General features: G+C 34.6%; 1 protein-coding gene across 1 annotated transcript in view; it reads right to left on the reverse strand.

Annotated features, from left to right (window-relative positions):
- The window catches only part of LOC133519804 (putative uncharacterized protein DDB_G0282133), a 198217-nt gene that overhangs the window by 87252 nt on the left and 97016 nt on the right, over nucleotides 1-13949 (reverse strand). The gene's annotated exons all lie outside the window — the stretch shown is intronic.

Genomic DNA, 13949 nt, shown 5'->3' on the forward strand with positions numbered 1-13949 from the left:
TTATGGTAAAACTGGCACTGAAAATGAATTTACAGTGCATATGCTCAGAAAGTAGGCTCATTATGTGGGACAACATAAGCATAGAAAGTGCCACTTTTCCGCACGCATGCGGGAAAGTAGTTTTTTAATTTAACAAATATCTAATATTTTATTGGTGTACAAACCAAGGTAATATTTTAATAACTACAATCGGAGAGTTTCAATTTTCATCCTAATTAAGTATATTTAATAAAACATTTATAAACAAACTTAAAATCCTGATATACCTACCATGCGTGAGAATAAAATCAGATGAGATATTGATTTTTCTGCAAAGTTTTAAAATAAATATGTGTTACATTTATTATACTTCTAGACCGAGCGGCGAGCAACAACCACGCAGCGCTCTTATTGGTCGTTCTTATCACGATTTCTTTATAATTTGGCAATAAAGAAAATAGTCCGTATCGTACTATGGCAAATATTAAAACTCCACTGAAATTTTTCTTTTATTCCAGATTATTTAAAAATATTCTAAAGTATTATTCAGAGTAAGATTATCAAGATTGAATATTTATTTGTATAATAAAACACACGAAATTTTTAATTTTCTTGTTTTAAATAATAGTTAGTGTACAAGTAACTATATACACGCCCACAAGTCAAATTCGGACCGAGTAAACACATCTGCGGGCGCAATCATTCCCGCCATTTTATCTGCCGATTTAGATTCGATTGCTTTTGAGTTTTCACAGTTTTGATTAAGTTTGGCCCGGTGTTATAAGTATTAAGAATAATTTTTAAGAAAAAAAAATCGACTTCAATGAGGGAGACCGGTGAAAGCACGATTATTATTGATTTTGGATTTCATACAATGAAATTAAAAAGACAGCATCCTACGCCTAATTATGTAGAAAAGGAGGTAACATGTTTTTTTGTCACTGTACCCACCTTGGCACATTTCAGATTTGCCCTATGGTTGACTGGTAAGATACCCACAATAGGGTATTCGATTGTATTTAAGATAAATTATTTCATACCATGCATGAAATAAAGCACCAGATAAAAAATTTAAAAACTAGATAGGATAGAAATATAATAATATACCTTGAAAACATAACTGCTTGACAAACATGCAAAGAGAACAAATTGCCAAACGTGAACTATGCATCGTTGAAGAGTTCCGGTCTGTTCATCATCAGCAGTTCCACTTCATCAAATGTCACTTCTACAAATGTAAATACTTGATTTGTTGATGAAAATACTAAGATCACTACATATATATATGCCTTTAATATTTGAGGAGTTCCCTCGATTCCTCATGGACCCCATCGTCAGAACTCGAACTTGACAAAAATTTGTCTTGAAAGTCAAATTTGCTTAACAAACACAGCGAAGATAACAAATAGCCAAACGTGTACTATGCGTCGTTGAAGAGTTCCATTTTGATCATCATCAGCAGTTCCACTTCATCAAATGTCACTTTTTTAAATGTAAATGCTCGATTTGTTAAAGAAAATACTAAAATCACTATATGTATGCCTTTCACATTTGAAGAGTTCCCTCGATTTTTCATGAACCCCATCGTCAGAACTCGAACTTGACAAAAATTTGTCTTGAAAATCTAATTTACTTAACAAACACAGGAAAGAGGACAAATCGCCAAACGTGTACTATGTGTCGTTGAAGAGTTCTATTCTGATCATCATCAGCAGTTCCACTTCATCAAATGTCACTTTTTTGAATGTAAATGCTTGATTTGTTAAAGAAAATACAAAAATCACTGTATGTATGCCTTTCACATTTGAAGAGTTCCCTCGATTCCTCATAGACATCAGAACTGAGTTTTGAAAAAAAATGGGACCAATCTGTATATATATAAATTCAAACAAAACAATAATTTTCAAAATCGGTTCAGAAACGACGGAGTTATGGATAACAAACATTTAAAAAAAAAACATAACCCGAATTGATAACCTCCTCCTTTTGAAATCTTGAAGTCGGTTAAGAATGGAAAGTTTTAGTAAACTCACGCCGACAGATTTTTTATGGGAGCGCAAATTGCGACAAAAAAACTTTTGCCGATAAAGTCAAGAGACAAATATTTAAACACTTATGAAAACTTTCTGCAATGGCAAAGCAATAAAAAAAACAACATCATTTTCAGAGAATGTTCTCATGGCTTATTTTAACGAATTGGCAGCTTAATATAAGCCCTCAACATTGTGTTGTGGTCGATTTATTCTATGTTGAAATCTACACTAAAAACGAAAAATAACATAGACTTGAGTAGTTGTGCGAAATTGCAAAAAGCTAAATTATTGAAACGACAAAGCGATGGAGTTATATGAGTTATATCTAAAACGTCAAAAGCATTATCTGCAGACCATGTTAGAAAATTTATCGACGAAGCACCCGATCACAAATATTTGGCTATCAAGGTAAGAATAAGTTTGTACCTATAACAAAAAAGTGGATACAATAATGATTTTTACGATTGGTTATTTCTGGTTTTATACTTACTTATAATAATAGTAATAATAATTATGACTTGTTTTGTTCATAGGTACCTATTTAGCATACATTTTTGACATCGGCGGAGCATGCAGGAGAGAAGAACTGGCCGGCCTCTAAGTAGACAATATTGAACAACATGGAGAAATTTCTATCGTAAAAATACCAGACACTAAAATACCAAGCACTCAGATCAGAAAAACATGGAATCAATAGATTTTTTCAAACTTTTCGAAATGGTAAATGAATAGGCATAAACAAATTTGGTGCTATGCCTAAACAGATTGCATCTTACTTAGAATTAAATTAATGGGAAAGAATATAACTTTTAACATACAAAACAATGACAATGTAAATTTTTATTTTAGTAAAGATTAAAAATATGTATAGGTAACCTCAATAAAACATTACTAATTACCGCCAAACATAGTTTTTTTCCTCTCATAATGCATTGTAAAATATTGTATGACACAAGTGTGGAAATTAGGTTTTCACGTCAGCAGCTCGAACAAGGGTAATTTGCTGCTTAAAAACAGTGAGCAAAATCGCATTTTGCTAACCGAGTGAGACAAAATAACATTCAAGTGACCTTTAGATTCGAATGTCATTTCAACGTGCGGGGCCTAATACAAGTTCGAAATATTTGGATTCTATTGTTTTTATCCCTTTCACGTCATTAGCAAAAAGAAAGAGACAAAAAAGTGCATACGTAATTCAACGGTATATTGACGGTTTATAATAGACCCCCGAAATAAGTCAGACCGCATCGTTCCAAAACACCCTACGAGTCTTCATTCGTAATAATTAATTAATGTAATAAAAGTTAAAAATTTAATAAAACCATATTTTACGTATTTTATTATACAATCAAAATATATAAAATCAATGAACTTATACAAATTTACGCAATTGTTACGCAGTAAATAATTCTACTTAACTACTTTTAACGATCTCTACTATAGTTGACAAATAGTAGTATCCGCAATTCGGACCGGATCTTACAAAGTTTTTTTTTTACAAAAAAAAAGTTGTCGATTGAACTGTCAATTGATGTTCGTTAATTCATTATTTTCGTATTATTTTATTGAAATTTCTTTCGTTTTGTTTTATTGCGGTAATTAAAGTTAATTGTTAGAATACCTTCAGAAAATATGAGTGAAATAGTGATCCGTCCGTCTGGATTACATTTTTTCAGGTTGTATTTTTTGATTGCTGACTGACGTGAAACATTTTGTGTACTACACGAGATCAAAGTTATTTACATCTCGTGCGCTTTTGAGTCCCTTACTACGCTCAAGATTCTAAATTAGATTCACTCGCTACGCTCGTGAATCTATTATAGAATCTTTCGCTTGCACGGGACTCAAAACAAGCACTCGAAGAAACGTCAAACTTTGCTCTCTTGTTGTACAAATAACTATTTCCCAACTAGACTATTTCCCGACACTCGTTGGAAAAGACCTACTTTCCACACTTGTATCATAAATAACTATTTTACGATTTTTTTGTAAAACCTACTTTTTGCAAAGGTTACGTCTCACTTTTTAACATCTATCAATAAGGATATTAAGCCTACGCCCCATAATGGCATCATCAGCATCATCGCCATCAAAAAGGCGTTTTCCACAAGTTACTTATTTATATATTTAATAAACTCTGAAACTATACGAAATGCTGAAAAGTTTATATGACATTTTAGTCTCTAAATATGATCCTGATCAGGATCTCATGCTGTTACACAGTTTATAAAGTATACATAAATCATAATACTTTCTTCTGATATTGTCATAGTCTGTTAAAAAAAGGTTCCAGTTTGTCTCATAGGGTTACTGTAAGTACCTACTGTATGCTGTAAGTGCGCAGTGTTATGCTCTGTTGGCGATTCCCGTGTGAGTGCGGACTCGCTCCCTGCGCCGGCGCTGTTCGCAGATTTATACAATTGTTGCCATTGTTATGTAAGTAAGCGTTTTCTTTAGTAAGGAAGAACTAAAATAACAGTAATAATTTCTTAAGAGTTTCATTAATTATATCAGTCGGATCATGTTAAACACTTAATTGTTGTTATTAGAAACCTTATAAGCTGCCAATGAGAACTGGCGTAGAATCGTTTGTCGTTCAACGTGACCACGACTGCTTTGCCAAGAGTAATTTGACGGAGACGAATAAGAAGAAAACCCTTTAACCAGCAAATACAACAAACAGCGTCCTATTGGGTAAATTTAGAATAACTCATGAAATATACTTAATCTTTCGTCGTTTCTTACCCACAACCTCCCAACTCCAACATTTTTCAACACAAGTCATCAGTAGTAAATACCAATCAAATACTATTCAATTAATTATACGAGGTCCTATTTAATTAATTATTCTCAAAGTCAAATTGTAATGTCATCAAAGTGAGATCCACATGTGTGACCTTGTGTTAAAACACCTATGATATTTCCTATCAGTTCACGACTACTTGATTTGACGGTAATCTGCTTTAGCAAATAATAGCATAAGCCTATTAATAACAATTCTCATAAGCTTAGTTCACTTGCTTAATTAATTTGATCCCATTAATTAAGTTTGAGATTAATACAAACGCGTATCTACTAGTTTGTAATTAGTTTTTTGCCAAACTATTGACGATTAAGTTTTTAAGACATTTAAATAGTCTGCTCATTTCAGTGCCAATTGTGGGGCCTAGTGTTGAGCTGGTGTAGGAGCTACAAGAGAGGGCTACATATGAATGGATAAAGCGATAGAATATATACCTAACAGTTTTATTCAGACACTCAATATGATCGAGACCAACTCAAGCAATACCAAGCTTTAGCTTTAGCTCAATATACCATGCTTCTTACTTATTCTTTGTTATTGTTGTAAATGCAAAAGAGACAACTCTGTAGTTACTGTGCAAGTCGTGTAAGTGGTTTTGATGTAAACCGCATAATACAAATAGTTTTACCACGTTTTATTATTAAAATGTTTCTGCGAACTCCTTGTTGCTGAAGTTTCTTGACCCGTAATTACGGTCGGCTGTTGTTCGGCCACATAGTTTACTTAAACATCCCATACCACAACCACTCCTAAATGTCAAGCGCTAATCATGATGCAACGCCGGTGACATCATTCCACGGTTCGCGAACACTTGATGTCATCTCGTGGTTTACCTGTCAACGACATGTCTAAGCACAAAATAAGCAAAGTTATTTATTCAGTTGTTTAAAGCAGGAACCGGCATTGACGTTCTGTTAATATAACAAGGAGGCATGCGCCGATGTCATGTTGAAGGAAGAAATAAGTTTGCACAAGAGTATGAGAAAATGTATGATGTCAGTGTTAACGGCATTTTTTGCGCAAACCTAGTGGGACTCAAAACTTGTTTTAAATGTGGCTAAGGTACAGATCGTGACTGTTACTGAGAATTCAACGTTTTTTTTATTTTTATGGTTTATTTTCCTTAACTAGAAATGCTTCGAGTTGCGCTGTAATGACAAGTTAGAGGCAATACCAATTAAAAGGAAAGTCGGTAGGCTGAGGATACCTTTGCCAAAACGACTGTACAAGAACACTAGTTTAAATTAGTTTAGCTAACATAGATGCTCCAATGTCAAAGGAAACATAATTAGGAACTTACATTTTATCCCTATATAAATCTAGTTTCAATTTGAGATTAATACAACTGCATCGATATTATATGTTAATTAAATATCTATGAGCTCATATTTTTTGCCAATGTAGCTTACCGCGCTATATAAGCTTGAATTATGACTCATAAGAAGGTACACCGCCCTCTAGTTCCAACTAGGATTCCAGTGTATTTCTTACAACTGGCTAAGTACCCTAAGGTGAACGATACATATCGAGTCCCATTCATTCATTCCTGACCTGGCCATATAAGAGGTGAAACCGTTTCCGACCGCCCGAGAGCACCTACTGACAAGAATGTTGCCCTTTAATATTATATGGCCAAGTTGTTTCTGCAGGTTTACGTGAGGACCATTGATAGGTTTTATTCACTTTCGACTTATTAAAACGTGTTACAATTAATTCGACTATTTCTGAGTTACCTATATATAAAACTAGAAACATTTATTACGCTTAATATGGCATGTCTTGCAAAAGCTTTTTCAACTGAGCTGACAGCTGTAATCGTTCCAACATTATTACCATTAAATCAGATAAACAAACATAAACAACGAGCAATAATTCATTTAAGCGAACAATACAAATCTTAATTGACCAAGGGTCACAGTTATTGGCATTACAATAAAGTACGGCGCGGTTAATGGCTGGACGCTGCGCGTACGCAACTATCGTAAATCGTAATCAGCCTGATTGTTAGCGGGGTCATGGGACTCCGGCACCGTGTAGGCTCACTGTGAGACATTGTCGTAAGGTTTACCAGGGTTTTCCAAGCCTCTAATTGTGCTGGACCTGCTGATAGGTTAATTAATTTTCCTGTCGAATTTCAGTTACTTTATCTGACTGGTTCACAAAAGTTATTTTTCTAGAAAATATTACTGAGTTTTGTGTCCCAAGGTTCGATGATCCAGCTAGTCATCCTGGTCTGCATTTTAATATTATCTACAGACTTATATAAATACATACGTAACAAGGGTGACAAAAAGTATTACAAGCGAAAATCATGTCTTCGAGTTGTACATCAGCCGTAAAAGTGCATGGCGAATTTATCAATGAATTCATTCATAATTTCTCCATGCAATTTTGCAGTTCACTGTAACTTAAACCAAAGGTAAAAGAAGCAAGTGCTACAAGAGCAAAGCAAGCTTCTATTGGCTTTTATTATTGCTGAAGTGAATAAATTAACTAAAGCGAATAACCAGAGCGATACGTTTACAAGTAAATATATCAAGAACTAGTATAAATGTTGTTAGTAAAGGTTGTCTGAAAGAGTTCACTTTTTAGCGATAAGACCGCCAGTCATTTATTTATTTATTGATTTACTGCTTCCTGATTTTCTGTATTCTTTGTTTTTCTATATTGAAGTGTGCAATAAAGAGTATTTGTATTGTAATGTTGTAAAATACGCCAGAGAAAAAAATCGTTCATTAATTAGAAGTAGGACGAGGTCAGATGTTAACCATAGGTAATCCGAAAACTATAAGTATTACAAATAGTAGACTTTATCTTTACAATCTAACATTACCATAATACGCTGTTTGTATTTCCTCCTGATATAATTGATACTCATTGTAATCGATAGGTCAAAGGACGGATTGTATAATGAATGGTTATACAATTGTAAGATATAAAGATAGTTTCTTGATTGATTGCATTTGTTGTAAATATATGTTTAACAAGCCGTTTTATGGCACGTGTTGAAATGTTTTATTTAGTCAGTTATGATAATGCAATGACCGATTTAAAAGCAATTGATTGAATGTATGTGTCAAACTAATTCGAACATAAGAAATGACAATCAATTTCATTTCATCTTTATTAATGTGACCGAATTTACTTACGTCATAAGTACAACGTTGCTTTCTATGAATATTGAAATGTTGCGTCGAAGACGGTTTACAAACGAAAAATTATTATAAATAATTATGAAGCTATAAAGGAGCCGTGTTACCTTTTTAATTTATCTTAGATTTTAAGCTTTATCAATGACTGCTGTACATCCGGCTTTTTTATTGATTAAAATTATTTATAAGTGGAGCAGAATCATCGTAATCGCTATTGTATCATCAGTAATGACTTCTTAAATGAAGATGTACGATATGTCACAACTGAGTTGCTAGACTGTTACCGGGGGTGAATGAACCTGTGACATGATAGAACCCATCGCATCCTGAATTGTCCAGATAAGATTGCATCTTGATTTGTGATGACGTTAATAAACTTATTATATTGTTACATAAAGTAGTACAATTAGTAAGATAATTGCGGTTTTAAGTATCAAATACTAATCACATTTAGAGGAGGACCACTAAACAGAAAACATTAATAGCTCCCTATACAAAAAGTTATCGTTAAAAGTGTTTAATAGGTTTTTGGTCTCTCTGTTATATATATATATATATACATATAGGTGCCTAAGTACATAATACAGCCTATACAGGTTCCTTATTTAGTCACCTGCACAATTCATTGTTCACGATTTCTGGGTTGATCCCTTGGTAAAAGTTGCTCAGTATAACTTAAATATTCACCCCGTAAATTATTGCAGGTGACTAAATAAACACCCTATATACGTCCCACTGCTGGGCACAGGCCCCCTCTCATGCGCGAGAGGGCTTGGGCTATTGCCCCTACGCTAGCCCAATGCGGATTGGGGACTTCACATAGACCTTTGAATTTCTTCGCATATGTATGCAGGTTTCCTCACGATGTTTTTCCACCGAAAAGCTAGTGGTAAATATCAAATGATATTTCGTACATAAATTTCGAAAAACTCATTGGTACGAGCCAGGATTTGAACTCGTATCGGGTTCAAAGTCGGACGTCATATCCACTAGGCCACCACCGCTTGAGAGTAAGAAAGTCTTAGAAATATAATTTCATATTGCACTATTACCTCACATGTAGGTACTTGGTCTCTGCGGCAATATCCCTACCTAATCTTGAAGTCGGAACCATTGATCAAACGGCGAGAGAGCATTTACTCGACGTAACTGCCTCGCGACAAAAAGGCAATCGGCCTGGGTCGGGTGATTACTACCGACTACGGGGTTTTATACTGATTAGAAAAAGCACGAATAAGGAAATACTCTATCTATACAGCCACTTGGCGAACATAGACTTATCACGTACGCGTGGAGTGGTAACAGCGTTAAGAAAATAAACTTGTCATATTTGCAGTTATTGTCATAAAATTGAAGGTGTTTAGGTATGTCAATTTTTAATTCTTTAAAAGGCAATGCAAGTTCTTCCAATAAATCTAAAGCTAGCGAGGTTTTTTTAGATTCATTTCCCTTTTTATTACATGTTTCTAGTATCGATTTCATTGTAAAAAGTACATATTTAAATTATCGAGAGTCACATAATAGCCAGGAGTTCGATAAATCGGTCTACGTAATCTACGTATAGGTATTATTCACAGTTGAGTTCTTCTGATTCTAATTTCAATTTCGAAACTGTTGTAAATCTGTACCCCTAGTGTAAATATTTTCGACAGCGAAACGTGACGTACGCGTTTGCGTTAAGTGTCATTTTGTATGAGATTTTTGACTTTCCAAAACGTCCCGCTTGGCGCGCTGTTCAAAAACCCATACAAAATGAGATTTAACGCAAACACGTACGTCACGTTTCGCTATCGACTAATTTTACACTAGGGGTACTGATCTCTCAGTTGTTAATAGTGGATGCCACTTTTTACAGTTGAAAGATTAAACACCTATATATTATAACAGTTTCAGAACATGAAATTATACTTCATCAGAATTGAGCTACTGCAGTTTAAAAGGGTACCTAGTCGCTTATCTAGATATCTGTATGTATATGCCACATGGATATTGATAGGATACAGGAACTAATATCATGTGTCAGGGTTGTCTAAAGAGCCGGTTAACCTTATTAGCTTCGGGAAATGTATGCGTCGAAATCTTGTTAAGGACCTGCCTATAGTAGCGATCGCTATTACGCTAGTTAATCTGGTTCCCAATGTATAGACATCCATTGGGATATATCACAATCTATAATTACCGTAAAATGGGGTGGCTTTAAAATACAGGGTGACATTGCAGCTTTGAGCCATAATATTTTTTCAAAGTTAGGTGTTAGGTTTGACCAATTCTTAAATTACTTGTTAATTTTTTATGACATGAATTAACAAGTCTAATCTATGGAAATGTATACTTCTGGTTCAATTAAACCTAAACCATACCAAACATTAAAATACGAGTTTTGGCGCTTAATATTTTTCTCAGTACCAGTTGAATCCGGTCATTAAACAAAAAAGTCCCATCCACCTTAGATAACTCTCACACCTACTTCACTCAAGTACAAACTTGGACCAATTTATCTTGAGCTCTCTCATCGCTCCACCGACTTCAGTCAGTGTTACTAAAGCCGAAGCGATCATACAACTATTGACAGATCAGGTAACAGTGGTTGTACGTAGGGTTGCACCCTATCTGTCAGACGCAGACTCTTTGTAAGTGACTAATGCACTGGACCCTCGGATTACGCGATTGGAGTAGGGATTTTGCAAATATTGTAAGTGGGAGATCGTTCCAATATATTACGAGTATATTCTATGTACGTGTGTATCTTACTAGGTACTACGTCGTACATGTGTGGTTAATAATGTTAATATGTAATGGCGTAATTCATAAACGCCTGTTATTCGTATCTATATTTATATTATTTAATTAGGGTTATTTATGTATGTAACCAAATTAAATGAATGATACCCACTGTTAATGAAAATATTGGAAGCATTAGAACTATTCGTGCGCCCTTATGAATCGACCTGTATCAAGTAAGTTAAGTTACGTTCAATATGTTTAAAAAGTATTCCCACAGTTTTTTTTGGCAAAACCAGTCAAGACACTTATTCATCTACTTGAAGATTATTTAGTTAGAATAAATAAATATATATATGTGAAGTACGGTAAAACCTAGGATATACCGGTAAGACCTAGGTTTTACCGATGCCGATCGGTAAAAGCCCGAAATGTGAAATAATTATTGTTCACTTCGGGCTTTTACCGACATGGATTTGGTAAATCCTAGGTCTTACCACGTCGATCGGTAAAGGTTGAATCATCCACTGGTTCTTGACATTATTAGATGAAAAACTTGTATCAGTGTAAGGGGCGTTACATGTAGCGCCATTTAGAGTGATTGATGCTTCGTATTTTTTCATATTTTACTAGTCATATAGATCTAGGTCTTTCGGTTTTGCTGAAGGTGAGAGTAAACTCTACTCACTGCAAATTCGAACGCCGTCTATAATGTAATATAAATTGATAACAAAGCGATCATTCAAAAGCAAACTTCAATAACTGCCCAACATGAAAGCTGCAATCCATGAAAGCTGAAAGCTCGCCGAGAGGAATGCTCCTCGCCTCAGATAATTCAAACAGAGGAAAACACCGCAGTTATTGCAGTTTCAATAGCTTTGTAATGGAAGCTTACGTCATAGCTTTTGAAAGCTTTAGTGCTTTATGACTAAAACTTAAAACAAATACCTAAATTCCTGATTTAAATAAGGATATATAATTTTTTAGATCCGTATACAGCGGCTGTAGCAGGGTCGTATATTTATCACTTGTCACTATGCCTGTCACTTTCGCATTTACACACTTGTTAGAACGTGATAGGTATAGTGACAAGTGATAAAAATGCGACCATGTTTTTTTTTATACTACGTCGGTGGCAAACAAGCATACGGCCTGCCTGATGGTAAGCAGTCTCCGTAGCCTATGTACACCTGCAACTCCAGAGGAGTTACATGCGCGTTGCCGACCCTAACCCCACCCCCCTCGTTGAGCTCCTTTTTTATTATATTTATTTCATATTATAATGATATTTATATATGTGTTTTTATAAATAAATCGTGAAAATACGGCGGCTTATTACAGCAAATAACCCTACTTACCTACGTATGTCAAAAACACAATTTAATTACTCAATGATTGGCGTTAACCGTTAACCCTAAATCTGCTTCCGCTGCAATGATTAGAGATTCCAACAAGTCAGACTGGCGTAGCGCGTAGGGGAAGGATTAGTATACGGACTCAAAGTACAGACGGGTAGCGACACTAGCGACCATTTACTAATTATTCTAGAGGATAAATCATAACATATCTGACACAAAGGCCGTAGTAGGATAAGGGAAGGAAAAATGCCCTTCAATATTACGACTTGAGTTTTTTCTACTGTTACTTACACTTATATGTAGCTATGAATCGTGTCAAGTTTCGTAGAAAAATTCTTGGTGGTTCCGCAGAAAATGTTTACACGACTTTTCTCTTAAACCAAAATTAACTATATCACACTATTATTATTCACTTTGTTAAGCTTAATCAACTATACCATCTATGAGAAAATGAAGTCTCTATCCTTAACACTTACTTATGTAAAAAATAGGTATGTAATTTTTTTATTATTTACTTTTAAAAGAGCTAACACTCCATTCTCCGAGACTCCATTTTGTGTGACACTGCGTAGCGCGGCATTGTTTATATTATAAACAAACAACTTTATAATATAGGAGCATCGTTGATAATGGCGTAAGCGCCACCGACAATAAGGTCCCTTTTCATGAATAATGTCTTTGACTTAGCTTAATAAAATGAAGTAAAGAAAAGAGCAGCCTATTGTCATAAAAGGGCATATTTCCTGCCCTTAGCCTGCTACGGCCTTAGCTCAGGTAATACGTATTAAGAGGGCAGTATACTACGTGATGTCCATACAAAAAGAGATAACGTTTCTCCACTTATAAATATTTTCCGTTCTCCCTGTTTTTTTTTTGTTTGCTATTGACATAATTCTTCTATTTTATTTTATTTATTCCTTAAATTAACACTTACAGTGAAGCTACACATGTTAAAAGTAGTGACATTATATACGTATTGATACATAATGAAAATCGAGGTTTATAGGTATTACTTTTTTTTCAATATTTATAAAACGAAAAACATATTTTTTGTTAAAAGCAAAACCTATGAACCTAGAATTTACTATGCTGAAGCGATTGACACCAAAATCAAAGTAATTTGTTAAGATTTGCATAGTTAATGGAGAACTTTTTCTCCCGTATGGAATTACATAAAAAAATACCATTATTTCGTTAGATTCGATGAGCTATTCTTCCCTCTTAAATGTAGTTGCGTGCTGTGCTTGATATTTAATTATTATTGGGCGTATATGAGTTCAGATATACTAAAAATATGAATTCTGGACCACTTCGTACATCGTAACAATAACAATTGAATTATACCGTAATACCAAAAAGATCCTGAAACATGTTACTATGACACGGTTACAAGTATTTTAGAATTCCTATTATTCCAATTAGTTGACTGTATAAATTATAAATAGGACTAAGGCAACACGTACTCGCGATTAATAAAGTTATCAATAAAATGAAATAATTTTTAATGCCAAATACAAACGCTATACGAAGGTAAATGTAGGCGCATTATTATTCGTACCATCCATGATGACGCGAAGATTTGTCAAATCTGACCTTTAATAATATAACAATACCAGTCTAGGCCCGCGTCTTCATGAATGACACGATCTATACAATTTATTAGGTTACGAATGATAAATAGCCTGGTCGCTTATGACGTGGGACACAATGTCAAGAATGTTAAAGTTGACAGCTTTTCGCGTCATTCTTAATTGCACAGCGAGGTCGACAAAGCTGACAAAGTGTCAACTGCGCGCGAGGGAGCAAAACTAAACTTAATGCCGTGCTTCGAAAATTAACCCTTGAACTGTTTAACTCGCGGCCATTTTCTCTGTTGGTGAGATTGAAAAAGTGCTTATCACGC

The sequence above is a fragment of the Cydia pomonella genome, chromosome 7, assembly GCF_033807575.1.
Source record: "Cydia pomonella isolate Wapato2018A chromosome 7, ilCydPomo1, whole genome shotgun sequence".
In the NCBI taxonomy this organism is placed as follows: domain Eukaryota; kingdom Metazoa; phylum Arthropoda; class Insecta; order Lepidoptera; family Tortricidae; genus Cydia; species Cydia pomonella.